Raw genomic sequence first — 14272 nt, 5'->3', positions numbered from 1 at the left:
CAATGTCTGGGCAACACTATAAATGCAGCTTGATTCTTGGAAACATATAAAAATAAAGGCGGGGGCTTTCAGGGTGGGGTAGCGGGCAAGCAGTTGTGTCATCGCCTCATCCTGGTGGCCTTGCAAGGGGGAAGCCACCTCGAACCAGGTGATAACCCACTAGACTTTATCTCGTCTTCTCCCGCCCTCCCTGAAGCCTGCCAACACTTCGGCTGGCTGTTAGGCATTTTAAATATCCCCCCTGAGCCCTAACCTCACCCCCTCTCTCTTCTTGTCAGCTGGAATGTCTCAGAGCTGTCAGAAGCTTGTTGCTTATTGATGTTTCCGTGTGTTTTATGTCTTTTCTGAGCTATGACAGGCCCTGACACAGCGCTGATTTCAATCAGGCTGCTTCTGGAGAGGCCTAAGTTTTTAGCTGCACAATCCACGTCTCCAGCCTACTTCAGAGGCCCCAGTCTAATGAAAATGTTTCAGGAGGCCGAAAGAAAGGCCCTGGGCTCAACAAACAGCAGCTGAGGAATTCACAAGCCTTGGAAAAAAAAGTGTGTCCGTGCGTATGCACACACACACACAGGCAAACATACACACACCATGGTCCCCCCCCACCTCCTTTTGTTATAAGAAAAGCAAGAACAGAAAGTGACCTCGGGAGCCAAAGGTTCTGACACTGAATCAAATCCCTTTAGACCTGAACTGACAGGCTAGGCCTGGCTTTAGATTACGTTATCACATCTTAGAACAGGCTTGTATGTACCTCAGGATTCCCTCCATATAAAGAGCTGGCGGTTTTACCCCTGCTGCCTATTAAGTCAAGTTCTGATGTCTTGTCGGGAATGAAAGCCTATCACACAGAGGGTGGGGGTAAAGGGGAGGGGGCAGGGGACAACCAGCAGAAATGAAAATTAAATGTGTGGTTGGTGGTGAACCCATTTCTGCTATTTACAAGGCTGATCATGAGCAGATTAAAAATATTAGGAAATCGCTCTTGGTAAATCGCATGTGATTTCCTGAAACTTATACAAACAACTCATTTTATACCATGTTAGTCCTATTTAAGCTAGACAAATGAGGGTCTTTGGAAACCAAAGGCATTTTTTTCTAGCTCAGATGTGATCAGCACATGTATTTGTAGGCCGCCACCATCAAACTCATTCCCAGATACTTGAGCATAGAACTCCTCATTTTGTGTATCTGTCTGGCAAGTTGGATAAACCTGAGCTAGTCAAGTGACCTCTGTGCGTCTGTTTCTCCAATCTAAAATTCTGTGGCCTTATTTCTCAGAAGTAGGGCATTTTTTCGTTATTGGGCTTCTTGACTTAAAGTCAAGCTATTTGTTAACCCCAACCTCCTAATTTATCCTTTCTCCTCACCTTTCCCCTTGGTGATCTTAAATTTGTTTTCTAAGTCTGCGAGTCTGTTTCTGTTTTGTAAACAAACTCATTTGTATCACTGAATCAGTCTGCTGTACATCTGAAACTAACACGATGTTGCAAATCAACTATACCCCACATAAAATAAAAACTTAAAAAAGTCAAGCTATTGATAAACAAGATCCTACCATATAGCACAGGGAAATATATTCAATATACTATAATAAACCATAATGGAAAAGAATACGAAAAATAATATATATGTATATAAAAGTATTAATATATCCATTTGCTGTACATCAGAAACTAACATAACACTGCAAATCAACTATATGTCAATTAAAAAAAATAAAAGTTATTGGCAGAGCTTCTAATAAAGTGACAAGGCTCCAACGATGAAGACTAAATTTAAAATTTCTCAGGGTCTAGCATTCTGACTTTCTCCATAGCAAGGCACCCCTTGCTGGCCTGCGATGAATATTTATGATACATTAAGACATTCTAGTAGAGGGACACATTTAAATCAAAATATTATGCTAACAACATCTAGAATGAAAATATTTCTTGGAGGGTAAATATCCAAAGTGAAACAGATGTTAATAAAGAATCTCAAAAAGATTTTGGTTTTGTCTGGATATGGATGGGGGCTTCCCTGGTGGCTCAGACGATAAAGAATCTCTTTACAATGCGAGAGACCCGGGTTGAATCCCTAGATCGGGAAGATACCCTGGAGAAGGGGATGGCAACCCACTCCGGTCTTCTTGCCTGGAGAATCCAATGGACAGAGGAGCCTGGTGGGCTACAGCCCATGGGATCGCAAAGAGCCAGGCAAGACTGAGCAACTAACCCTGGAAACATGCAGGACGGCCAAGAATACAGGCTTGAGGGCACAGGCTCCCAGATTCAGGCCTGATGCATTTGTGCTAATGTGCAAAAAGTGAGGTTTTACATTCAAATATGGATTTGGAGCTCTTTGCAAAAAAAAAAAAAAAAAAAAAATCAGCCAGTTTGGAAATGGCAACAATCAGTTGACTGAGTCACAGCCGCCTCATTAGACCAGCCCTGTATTCTCCAGGGGCCATAACTGAACAACTCTTTTCCCCCCCTCTATATTTAGGGTCTGGTCACTGCAGCATCTGATTTACAAACCCTAATGTGAAGTCAGGCAGTTCTGTGTTTGGATGCCAGCTCTTCTGCCTCCTGGCTGAGTCACTTCAGACAACTTACTTAACTGTCCTGGGTTTTCTTAATTCCAGAAGGTGAAGAATAAGTTCTACGCCAAATGCTATATTGATGACTGACATCACACATGCAAAATTCTTGACTCATTAAATAAAAAAACAATAAACCTTCAAAAGATGTGTTGCATCTTCCCATCTTTTCTTTGGAGGGAATAGAAATGTTATTACCCTTGTGCCTGCTTGGTTTCCAAGTGAGTCTTTGCTGGGCTGAGTTAGAGTTTTCGTGGTTTTAGCTTAAAAAAAAAAAAAAAAAAAAAAACCTCTCTGCCTCTCAGCCACATTGAGTGAAAATTATCGCTAAAAAAGGGTTCCTCCACCTCCATTCCATTTTTTAAAAAAGTTATGATATTTTTAACAATATTAATATAATATCAGTAGCATGTGTTTATTGGGTTAGTCTGTATTTTATGACTTAGTATCGAATTTATGGCTTGTTTTTACCAGTACTGTCACTATTAATTTTTGTTCCCATTTTTTTCATCGGCTGGAACATTGTCATAGGACTATTGCCTGCCCGTGATAAGCAGTCTCTGCTATTATTATTTCAGGTCTGCTTATCAACAGTCAACACATCTCCCCAAATTATTTTTTTTAGAACAACTATGTTATCAATTTAACGCTTTGGTCACCAAAGGGCCCCTTCCTTGCAGCCACTCGGGAGAATTCTGGCATGCTAGGCTCTAGAGTCAGAGAATTAGGGGAGCGGTCAGAAAGAGAGCTGTCACTACAAGACTACCATGGGGCGTAGAGATTGTTTTCACAATATCACTTTAAGATAGGGATGCATCCCGGTCTCGACTCTTGACCTAGCCCAGGCAAACTGCAATCGGGAGCCAGGCCGCGCGTGACCCTTGGAGGGGCTGGTTGAGAGAGAAGCACCGTCTGGGAACTCCCAGGGATCAGGGGCTTGCCAGGCTCTCTGAATACGACTGCCAATTTGGCCTGGTCTCAGCTGACTGCATGCCCAGGAGGGAGGGGACGGCAGTAATAAAGCAGTTTAGTGGAGAAAGATATTGCTTCAAGCTCCCAAGGCTTCTAGTCTATTTAATGACAACATTATTCACTCACACATCCATACACACACACGCGCATGCACACACACACAGACACACACACACACACACACGTGAATGCTCATATGATAATCAGAATACGTACAGTCTTTGGGGCAGAGAATGATTGATGGCCAAATCGGAAAGGTTGCAGTTGAAAGCTAAGATTCAGATGATCCCAGGAGTGATAGAACTCTTTAGAGTTTTTCTTTTGTAATAAAATCTTGGGGGAACATTGGTAGCATCACCCCAACAGGCTGCATTTGAACTGAGGCCTGGGGTACATTGTCACCCCCCTACGACTGGTTATCTCCGGCAGCTCTCCCAGGACCTCGTGCTTTAACTGGGGGGCACAGTTGATTCTTGATGGTGATCTAAGGGGTCCAGGTCTAAGAATCCTTTGAAACTTTTCAGAGACGATGCTGCTCACATAATCCAAGTTCATGTTTATATGTATATAATATGTGACAAGATATACGTGTACGTCATGTCAGGATATTATTTTAAAATTAGTTTTCCTCTATTAAAATTTGCCACTGTAAAACAGTCATGTTCTTTTTTTTAACAAAAAACAAAAATACTACAATTCTGAAAATTCATAGGAGAGAAAACTCCCTAATGGCAGGGAGAATTTTATGTTTTTTACGGGTAACTCAGATAGTAAAGAATCTGCTTGCAATGCAGGAGACCCAGGTTCAATTCCTGGGTTGGGAAGATCCCCTGGAGGAGGAAATGGAAACCCATGCCAGTATTCTTGCCTGGAGAGTCCCATGGACGGAGGAGTCTGGGGCCACAATGCACAGGGTTGCAAAGAGTGGGACACGACTAAGTGAGTAACACTTCATTTGAAGAGCAAATATCAAAACCCCATTTTACCATTATAGTGAGAAAGATGCTTTCTAATGAACAGGAAGAAGCAAATTTTACTTAAGGCAGTAAGAGAAGAAACATTTACCAAGTGCTTAGATTGTTCAAGCATCTCTTTGTGAAATCCTTAGAACCACCTGGAGAGGAAGAGGAATCATTGTTCCCACCTTATGGAGGAGAATACTGAGGTTAGCATGTCCAAAGCCACACAGTTGGCATATGAGAGAGCGAAGGGTTTAATTCAGACTTTCAGGTGTTCTGTCTCTAATTTTATTAAGCTTCATAAGTCCGCTGTTTGAATTAATTTAATAAATGCTGAGACCATTTCTAGCAAGTTTTTTTTTTTTAATTTAAGCACTTGGAGCTACCTTAAATATTTTATACACAGTTCTAATAGAAGTGCATTTTTTTTAAATAAAAAATAACGGTACCTTTTAACAATACACAGAAAAACCATGATAGATTTTTTTGCCAAGATGTCCCTGCAACTTGATTGTTTCGGAGTCTCCAGGACAGGTAAGGAAAGTAAAACCATTTCTAATCCATTTAGCCAGAGGGATTGTTTCTCTTCACATTTTCTAGAAATTGAGATTCAAGTTTAAAGGTTTGATCTACAAATTTTTAAGGGAGATAATTCAGTCTTTCCTCTTTTGTTAAAGTAACGGCATCTACAATTGACTAATTACAGGGAGAATTGGGCATTCCATGAAGATTAAGGGCAAGCAGCTAATTACACCCACAAGTGGCTAACAGCAGCTACAATTAGCTGTTTATAGGCGCAATTATTGGTGTAGCCAATTTTGTACCCCAAAATAATTACAGGTGCAAAATCTCACATGCCGTTAGAAATGTTCTCTTTCAGAATGCTGGCCCTGTAGTTGTAGATTTCTCCATTTATTCTCCTGGATAGAAAAATAACCAGAAATTTAAAATTTAAGGTGCCAACATGGCATCAACTATAAAACTATGTTTAATAAATTTATTTTTATGCTTGAAAACTGTAAATTTACTTCATATACTCTATTAATACTTTAAGCATTAGAGAAATACAGAAATAAAAAAACCTTAAAGGGGTAAGTTTTATTTTTACTTTGTGAGAATAATTCACTAATTAGTTTAAAAATATTTAAAAACATGTTTTGAAGTAAGATCAAACTACAACATATACTAAAATTATTGTTATTGTTCCAATTTCTGTTCCAATTTGACCCTGAGGCAGCATTGATTCATGGACTCGATAATTATTTCTGGAATTCCTAACATATTTTAGTATTTTCTGGATGTGTGAACTTGGAATGTTTCGAGTGTGTGTGCTCATTGCTTAGTCCTGTCTGTTTCGCGATCCCATGGATTTAGCCTGTCAGGTTCCTCTGTTCATGGGATTCTCCAGGCAAGAATACGGGAGTGTGTAGCCACGTTCTCCTCCAAGTGATCTTCCTGACCCAGAGGCTGAACTCATCTCTCGCGTCTTCTGCATCGGTAGGCAAATTCTTTACCACTGAGCCACCTGGAAAGCAAAATGAAGGTACCCATGGGTAATTCTCAACCTTCCCAACTTCCTTGAAGTTTGTTTCCTGCTCTGGGCAGCCTAGAAATACAGCTATGATCAGAGTTTCTTTTTTGGCTCAGATTTGAAGCCAGTGACAGTTATCTTCATATCTCTCCCCAAATAAACAAATGTATACTGCCATCCCCAGACAAACAACAAACTGTAGAGAAACAGTAAAAAATCATTACTGGATTTTTGAAGTTTCCTTTTTGGCTTCTGAATTATAAAATAACATGATTTAGAAAACTCCAATGGCTATATTTTAATCTTTTTATATAAACCAGGAGTTTCTTACTTAAAAAACCAAAGTATTAAGTATTAGTTGCTCAGTCGTGTCTGACTTTTTGCAACCCCGTGGACTGTAGCCCGCCAGGTTCCTCTGTCCATGGGGTTCTCTAGACAAAAATACTGGAATGGGTTGCCATTTCCTCCTCCAGGGGACCTTCCCAACTGTACATAAAGGAGACTTCAAAAGCAAACATATTTCAAATATGCCATGGAATGCTGGAAAAAATGAACTTTGTAAACCAAAAGAGTCCATAAATTAATTTTCTATTCACCAAAGAGCACGGAGAAGGAAATGGCAACCCACTCCAGTACTCTTGCCTGGAGAATCCCATGAACAGAGGAGCCTGGTGGGCTACTGCTCATGGGGTCACAAAGAGTCGGACACAACTGAGTGATTAAGAACAAGCAAAGAGCACACAGATTATAATATTACTAATGCAAGTTTAAAAAACAAGCAACTACTGTCTGGTTATCATGTTGTTCCATTGTGGAGTATTTTAATCATTATTTCCTTGGAACCACAGTGCAGACATTAAACAGTCTATTCCGAGTCAATCACGAGGTGTTATTTTAAAACTGGAATGCCCTCTGGTTTTGTTTCAAAAGTCAAGCTCGGAAGCATGCAACTTACTAAGATTCTGATTTATTTTTATTTTTTAATATTTATTTTTATGTATTTATGTATTTGGCTACTCCGGATCTTAGTTGCAACATGTGAACTCTGAATTGCAACATGCTGGGGTTTAGTTCCCCGACCGTGGATCAAACCCAGGCCCCCTCCATTGGAAGCACGTAGTCTTAGCCTCTGGACCACCACGGAAGTCCACTGGTTTATTTCTTGACTGTATGTTTCCAGAAATCAATTAAATTCATGAAAAATTCCAAATCGTCTTGTTTGAATCGCCTAGAGAAACATTTGCTTGATCAGTAAATGGGGTTATTTGCAGTGAACAGGGAATTTAGGGTAAAAGAATAGGGTGCTTGGTTGGGTGGAAGCACACAGCCATGACCTGATGGAGATGTTGAGTCCTGTCTCTCTCATCTCTTTCTCTGACCTCCAGGATCAGTAAGGTCTCTTTCTGAAGGCTTGGGTTTGAGTCTTGGGTGAAACCCAAGTGAGACTTGGGTTTGAGCCCAGCTCTACCTCTTACTAGCTATATGGCCTCTTGTAAGTTCCTCAGCCTCTTGGAGACTCAAGTTTCCTTAGCAATAAAACCCATAAAATAGGGATTATAATTCCTTCCCCGTGGGTCTGCTCTTAGAAGTGAAATAAATTAGTGAAAGTGAAGAAGGTAGTAGCCCAGTAATGTCTGTCTCTTTGCAACTGCGTGGTCTGTATCCTGCCAGGTGCCTTTGTCCATGGGATTCTCCAGGCAAGAATGCTGGAGTGGGTTGCTATTTCCTTCTCCAGGGGATCTTCCTGATCCAGAGATTGAACCCAGGTCTCCTGTATGACATCCTTAAATAAGAAGCATAAATGTCATTATCTCCAATGCTTCCCATGTTGCTCAGTGGGTGAAGGATCTGTCTGCAGTGCAGGAGACACAGGAGATGTGGGTTTGATCCCTGGGTTGGGACGATCCCCTGGAGGAGGAAATGCAACCCACTTCAGTATTCTTGCCTGGAGAATTCCATGGACAGTGGTGTATGGAGAGCTATAGCCCATATGGTTGCAAGGAGTTGGACACAACTGAAGCAACTGAGCACTCACAATCTAAGAAAATGAAAATAGTAAACACCCTATAGTTCTCCTAGACTCATTTTCTCTCTTTACAAAACGTTATTCCTTATAGCTAGCCTTGCTTGTGGCACCCCAATCCAGTACTCTTGCCTGGAAAATTCCCATGGACGGAGGAGCCTGGTAGGCTGCAGTCCATGGGGTTGCAAAGAGTTGGACATGACTGAGCGACTTCACTTTCACTTTTCACTTTCATGCACTGGAGAAGGCAATGGCAACACACTCCAGTGTTCTTGCCTGGAGAATCCCAGGGACGGGGGAGCCTGGTGGGCTGCCGTCTATGGGGTCACACAGAGTTGGACACGACTGAAGCGACCTAGCAGCAGCAGCAGCAGCAGCAGCAGCAGCAGCAGCAGCAGCAGCCCTACTTGGGTCACTATAAATTAGTTCACTCATTCCTTCTTTGAATTCATTCATTAATTTAGTAGGGGGGGTGGGGAACCAGTATCTAATACTTACAACCCTTACTGTATGCTAGGTGCTCTTGTAAACCCCTTACGTATGTTAATCTTTATGACCACACGTGTGATAGATGCTTTTATGAGGCCCATTTTACAGATATGAAAACTGAGTCACAGAGAAGTTAAGGAGTTTGGATAATTTCACACAGCTAGGAAGTGGTAGACCCAGGATCTGAACCCAGTAGTCTGAAGATACATCATCTCCTATGTCTAGAGTGCTCAGGGGTAAGTCCAGACATAGATACACAAAATCCAGACAAAGAGAAGACGTGTCTCAGAATCTTTCTCTCCGTTAGAGAAAGGGCATAGCAGGTCTGCCCAATGGGGAGATGTCCTCATTGTGAAAGGTGACCTTTCCAAGCATGATAATCAATCACCGCAGCTGTTTGTCGTCAACTTGTCACCTGTCTTTCAGGTAGACTGCACTCCCTGAGGCTTCTTTCTGCCTGTTGGCTGCTGCACACCAGTTTCTGGTGCTCAATAAACACTTGGGGAGTGCTAGAAACCATGCCGAGATCAAACACACCTTATCCTCTCCAGAGGTTAGCAAAGTCCCTTGTTCTCCAGCAGAGCGGAACACGCCAGCTCTACTGGAGCTATGTGTGAGATCTACGCAGGAATAAGGAGTCTGTAATACACAGCACACTGCCTAGTTCACTCTAGATGCACCCTGACTGCGTGTTTAATTAATTTAAAGCAGTGTTCACTTTTAGAGGGAGCTCTGTGTCTGTAAAGAGTGCTTCAGAAGTGAAGAAAAACTTCACTGGATTCTTTTCCCGAAGCAAAACTATGAATGCAAATTGTAGCGTCTGTTTCACATCCTTGTTAACAGTCGGTGTACTGATAGAGAGAATGACTGGGGCGCAGGCAGGACCTCAGACAGGACTCCCTTCTTCACTGGAACTCCCAGCGTGGCATTTGGTATGGCTGGGTCAGGCTCCGCGCATGTTTCTCACTCCCGCTTTTGTGGAGAGCATCATGTGATTTTCAACAAGGTTGGGTTATATGTGCCATGTTTCCCCACATTAAATGAACCTTGAATGTAACAGAAACAGGTCAGGTTTGAAATCTTTTTTTCTGGGAAGGTAAAGCTTAGTGACTTTCAGAATCAGATTTGGGACGACAGCCAGAAAATACTGGATTGAAGAATCAGAAGGATTAAGCTGTCACAACAGAAGCCACTTACGGGAAATTCAGCAAACATTTCACAGCCTTCAAAACAGTGGGATCATCATATGAAGCTGGAAACACTTTAAAATTTTAACTTTTAGGTAGTGATGACTTCAAATGAATATCTGGCCTAAGGAGAGACAAGAACAGCAGTGAATTTATTTACACTCTAGAGCTCATAGGACCACCAATTAATTATTACCTACTAGCAAACTGGGGTGCTTATTTGCATTATAGAAGACCATAAAACTCTGAAAATATTGACTTGAAAACTAAATTTCATATTTATCAGTAGCACAAGATCAATACTGGGCTTCCCTGGTAACTCAGCTGGTAAAGAACCTGTCTGCAACACAGGAGACCCCCCCAATTCAATTCCGGGGTTGGGAAGATCCACTGGAAAAGGGATCAGCTGGTAAAGAATCCGCCTTCAATGCAGGAGACCTGGGTTCTATCCCTGGATTGGGGAGATCCTCTGGAGAAGGGAATGGCTACCCACTCCAGTATTCTAGCCTGGAGAATTCCATGGACTGTATAATCCATGGGGTAGCAAAGGATTGGAAAAGGCAATGGCACCCCGCTCCAGTATTCTTGCCTGGAAAATCCCATGGACGGAGGAGCCTGGTAGGCTGCAGTCCATGGGGTTGCTGTGAGTCGAACAAGAATTCACTTTCACTTTCACTTCACTTTCATGCATTGGAGAAGGAAATGGCAACCCACTCCAGTATTCTTGCCTGGAGAATCCCAGGGATGGGGGAGCCTGGTGGGCTGCTGTCTATGGGCACTAAGATTAATACTAGTGTATCTATTTAAAAATAATATTTTTTAAACATTAGAAATACATAGCCACCCATTTGATCTGAGTTACTGTTAGGAATGAAGACTCTGAGAAGTTTTTTCCTTCCTGATAAATATCTTTTCCAAGAAGTTTCCTCTGTCCATGGAATTCTCCAGATAAGAATACTGGAGTGGGTTGCCATTTCCTTCTCCAGGGGATCTTCCCGACCCAGGGGTCAATCTCATGTCCCCTGCGCTGCAGGGAGATTCTTTACCATCTGAGCCACCAGGGAAGCCCCAACACTATTCAGGATGGGACTCTGAGGAGTCTTTTCCTTCCTGATAAATATCTTGCCCAAGAAATGTGGTTTGTGCTTGTTCCCCATCACGTGCAGGACCTTCACGTACAATTACTCCTTCTTTCCCGGTACAGCCCTCTTGTACTCTTTATCTTTTAGCTTTGGATCTTGAGAGTCTGGGAAAGCATGTACCTGGGGTCCTGGGCCACTGTTTAGGGCTCTTCCATACCCTGAGTCCAGGCCAGTCCTTCTTTTGTGGGAAGACATGGTTTTGTTCAAGCATGAGGTTCTTCTTCCTACAGAACTGGTGGGGATGTAAACTGGTGCAGCCACTGTGGAAAACAGTATGGAGTTCCTTAAAAAAACAAAAAATTGAGTTACCATGTGATCTAATAATCCCACTCCTGAGCTTTTTTTGTTTGTTTGTTTGTTTTTCTGGAGAAAACGCTAACTCAAAAAGATGCAAGCACTCTAATGTCCATTGCAGCATTGTTTATAACAGCCCAGACATGGAAGCAACCTAAATGTCCATCAGCAGCTGAATGGGTACAGATGTGCTGTACGCATATACAGACATACACACATAGATATACACACACAACGGAATACTGCTCAGCCATAAAAAAGGATGCAGTAAGGCTACTTGTGCCAACACGCATGGACCTAGATATTGTCACACTAAGTGAAGTAAGTCAGACAGGGAAAGACGAACGCATGACACCACTTGCATGTGGAATCTAAAATACGATATGAATGAACTGGTCTACCAAACAGAAGCAGACCCACCAGCATAGAAAACAAATTAATAGTTACTAAAGGGGAAGGTGGGAGGAATAAATAAAGAGTTTGGGATTAACAGATACACACTGCTATACATAACAAATAAACAGCAAGGATCTACTATATAGCACAGGGAAGGATAGTCAGTATCTTGTAATAAACCACGACAGAAAAGAATATGAAAAATATATACATATATATGTAACACTGAATCATTTTGCTGTATATCAGAAACTAACACAATATTGTAAACTCGCTATACTTCAATTAAGAAAAAAAGAGTGAAGCTCTTTATTAGTGACTGTGGACCTCATTTCCAAAGGATTCAACAAAATCACGTGTATTCATCCCAACTTTTATTCTATATTTAAAAGAATTCATGACCTGTAAAATATGAAGAACCTCTATTTTAAGAGACGTCTGAAAGGATAGACACCAACTGCAGCCTGGAGGCTGAAACACATTCCAGCGTGGACCTTAACGTGGGTACCCAGAGTATGATGCTTTGTGAGATGAACTGGACCATTTCATGACAGAGTGTGTCTCATACAACGACATGCTGCTCCTATTCATGTGTACCCTGCCACTTCTCCAACCACTATGTCGTGCAGTGACTGAACTTCAGCTGACTCTCATTTTAGGCTGTTATTTTTCCTTTGGTGTGTTGCACTCTTGGTTCAACTCCCTGACCGTCAGCCGTTGTTGGCCTAGAGAATTCCAACAAGCACCACAGTGAGCCTGAACCAGAAGAGTCAGCAAACGTCATCTCCAAAAATATATGGAAGGCTTCCCCAACCCCTAGCAACATCACTTCTACGCTTCTTAGTAGCATGTATTATCACGCTCTGGGAGCAGAGAATTCTCATCTACGACGAGACTTTCTCCAACTCTTCCTGCAGAAAAACAGAAATACAGATTTCCCAGGAGAATGGGAGTCTTGTCACAGAGGGCTCCCAGCTGAGTATCATTTAGAGTTTCTTGTGTGGGTAGGAGCCTCTGTGTAAGGGTTGGTCAGAGCAGGTCTGTGGCTTCTTTCTCCAGGAGATAATTCAAAATTCAGAGAATCTGACAAGATTCTGACAAGAATCTGACAGTCACGTTACCTCCTTGTGTGTTAGTTGCTCAGTCGTGTCCAACTCTTTGCAACCTCGTGGACTGTAGCCCATCAGGTTTCTCTGTCCAGGGAATTCTCTAGGCAAGAATACTGGAGTGAGTAGCTATTCCCTTCTCCAGGGGGTTTTCCCAACCCAAGGATCAAACCCAGGTCTCCTGCCTTACAGGCATATTCTTTACCATATGAGCCACCAGGGAAGCCCATTGGGTGGTGCGTAAAAAAATGTCACGGTTGCACACTGCCCGCAGATTCCTTAGCGTGAAATCCAAGGTCATTCACAATCGTGCCTACTTGGTGTCAGCGTGCGCTATCCTTGACCCCCTTCAGTTCCTGTCCCATCTCTACTTAACTACCTACTTTTTCTCTACAAATCATATGCCTGACACTTTCTATGTCTTCTCATGTCGTTACCACTGACATGCTGTAACTGTTATGTTTTTACATCGTTAGGAGGTAGAACATTACCTCCTATATTTGTTTGGCAAATATCCACTCACTCTGCTTGGCCCATTTTTTCTAATGAGATATAATTTACCTATAACACTGGGTACGTTTAAGGTGTACCACCTGTTGATTTGATAAATTTATACAATGCAATATAATTGCCTCCTTAGCTTTAGTTAACATCTCTATCATGCCATGTAATTATAATTTTTTTGTGTGATGAGAACAGTTAAGATCCAGTCTCTTAGCAACTTGGAAGCAGATAATACAGTATTGTTGACTGTAATTCCTGTGCTGTGCATTAGAGCCCCGCTTGGCCCATGTTGAGTATCAGTCCTCTCTGCTCTCCCATCTGGCCCTTTCTCCTCCCCTCTCCGGGGCCTCTGGAATGCTCCAATTTGTCCACGTTGGTCTTGCTGCTTGGAGGGTCAGGTGGGGGTCTCAACCTTACTCTTCTGGTGGAGACTGCCAGTTGTCCACCCCAATCCATCCACCAGCCTCCTTTTCCACCTCAATGCAGTTGTAGCTGGGCATGCAGTTATTCGGGGGAGAACTGAGTTGGTGACAAGGGGAGCCCCCTTGGGACAAGGTGGCCAGAGTGACCAGGCGCTGGCCAGAGGCACGTGGGTGGTGCAGCTGTGGTCCCACATGTGAGCAGGGCTGGCAACCTCTCCATTACCCCTTTCCCACCCCCAACTTCAGCCAAGCTAATGAGAATGGGGGACGGCAGAGAGCTTTGAGGAAGGACAGGGAGTCAGGATGACCAGTGGGGCAGCAGCCCACTTACTTCCCAAAGCTACCACAAAAGAGGAGAGTCAACCTCATTATCTTATCTGCGGTTCTGTTAGATTGCTCCCCTCACCTTTTATCTCTCTATGTATTTTCCTCCCTCCCTCTATGATGTTTTTTTTCACAAGCACTTAATCTGTTACCCAGCTATCACTATTTTATGACCTTGGACATTTGACTTAAAACTCAGCTTCTGAATCTGGAAAATGGAGACAATAACCTCATGCAGTTTTGAGAGGATTAAATGAGTCGATCCCTGGAAATGACATGGCTTGACAGTAAATATGAGACGCGATGATGTTTATTGTAATAAACATCCCCCACCCTCCAGAT

Source organism: Ovis aries, chromosome 18 (assembly GCF_016772045.2).
Source record: "Ovis aries strain OAR_USU_Benz2616 breed Rambouillet chromosome 18, ARS-UI_Ramb_v3.0, whole genome shotgun sequence".
NCBI classification, from domain to species: domain Eukaryota; kingdom Metazoa; phylum Chordata; class Mammalia; order Artiodactyla; family Bovidae; genus Ovis; species Ovis aries.
Note: the sequence above shows the minus strand (reverse complement) of the source record.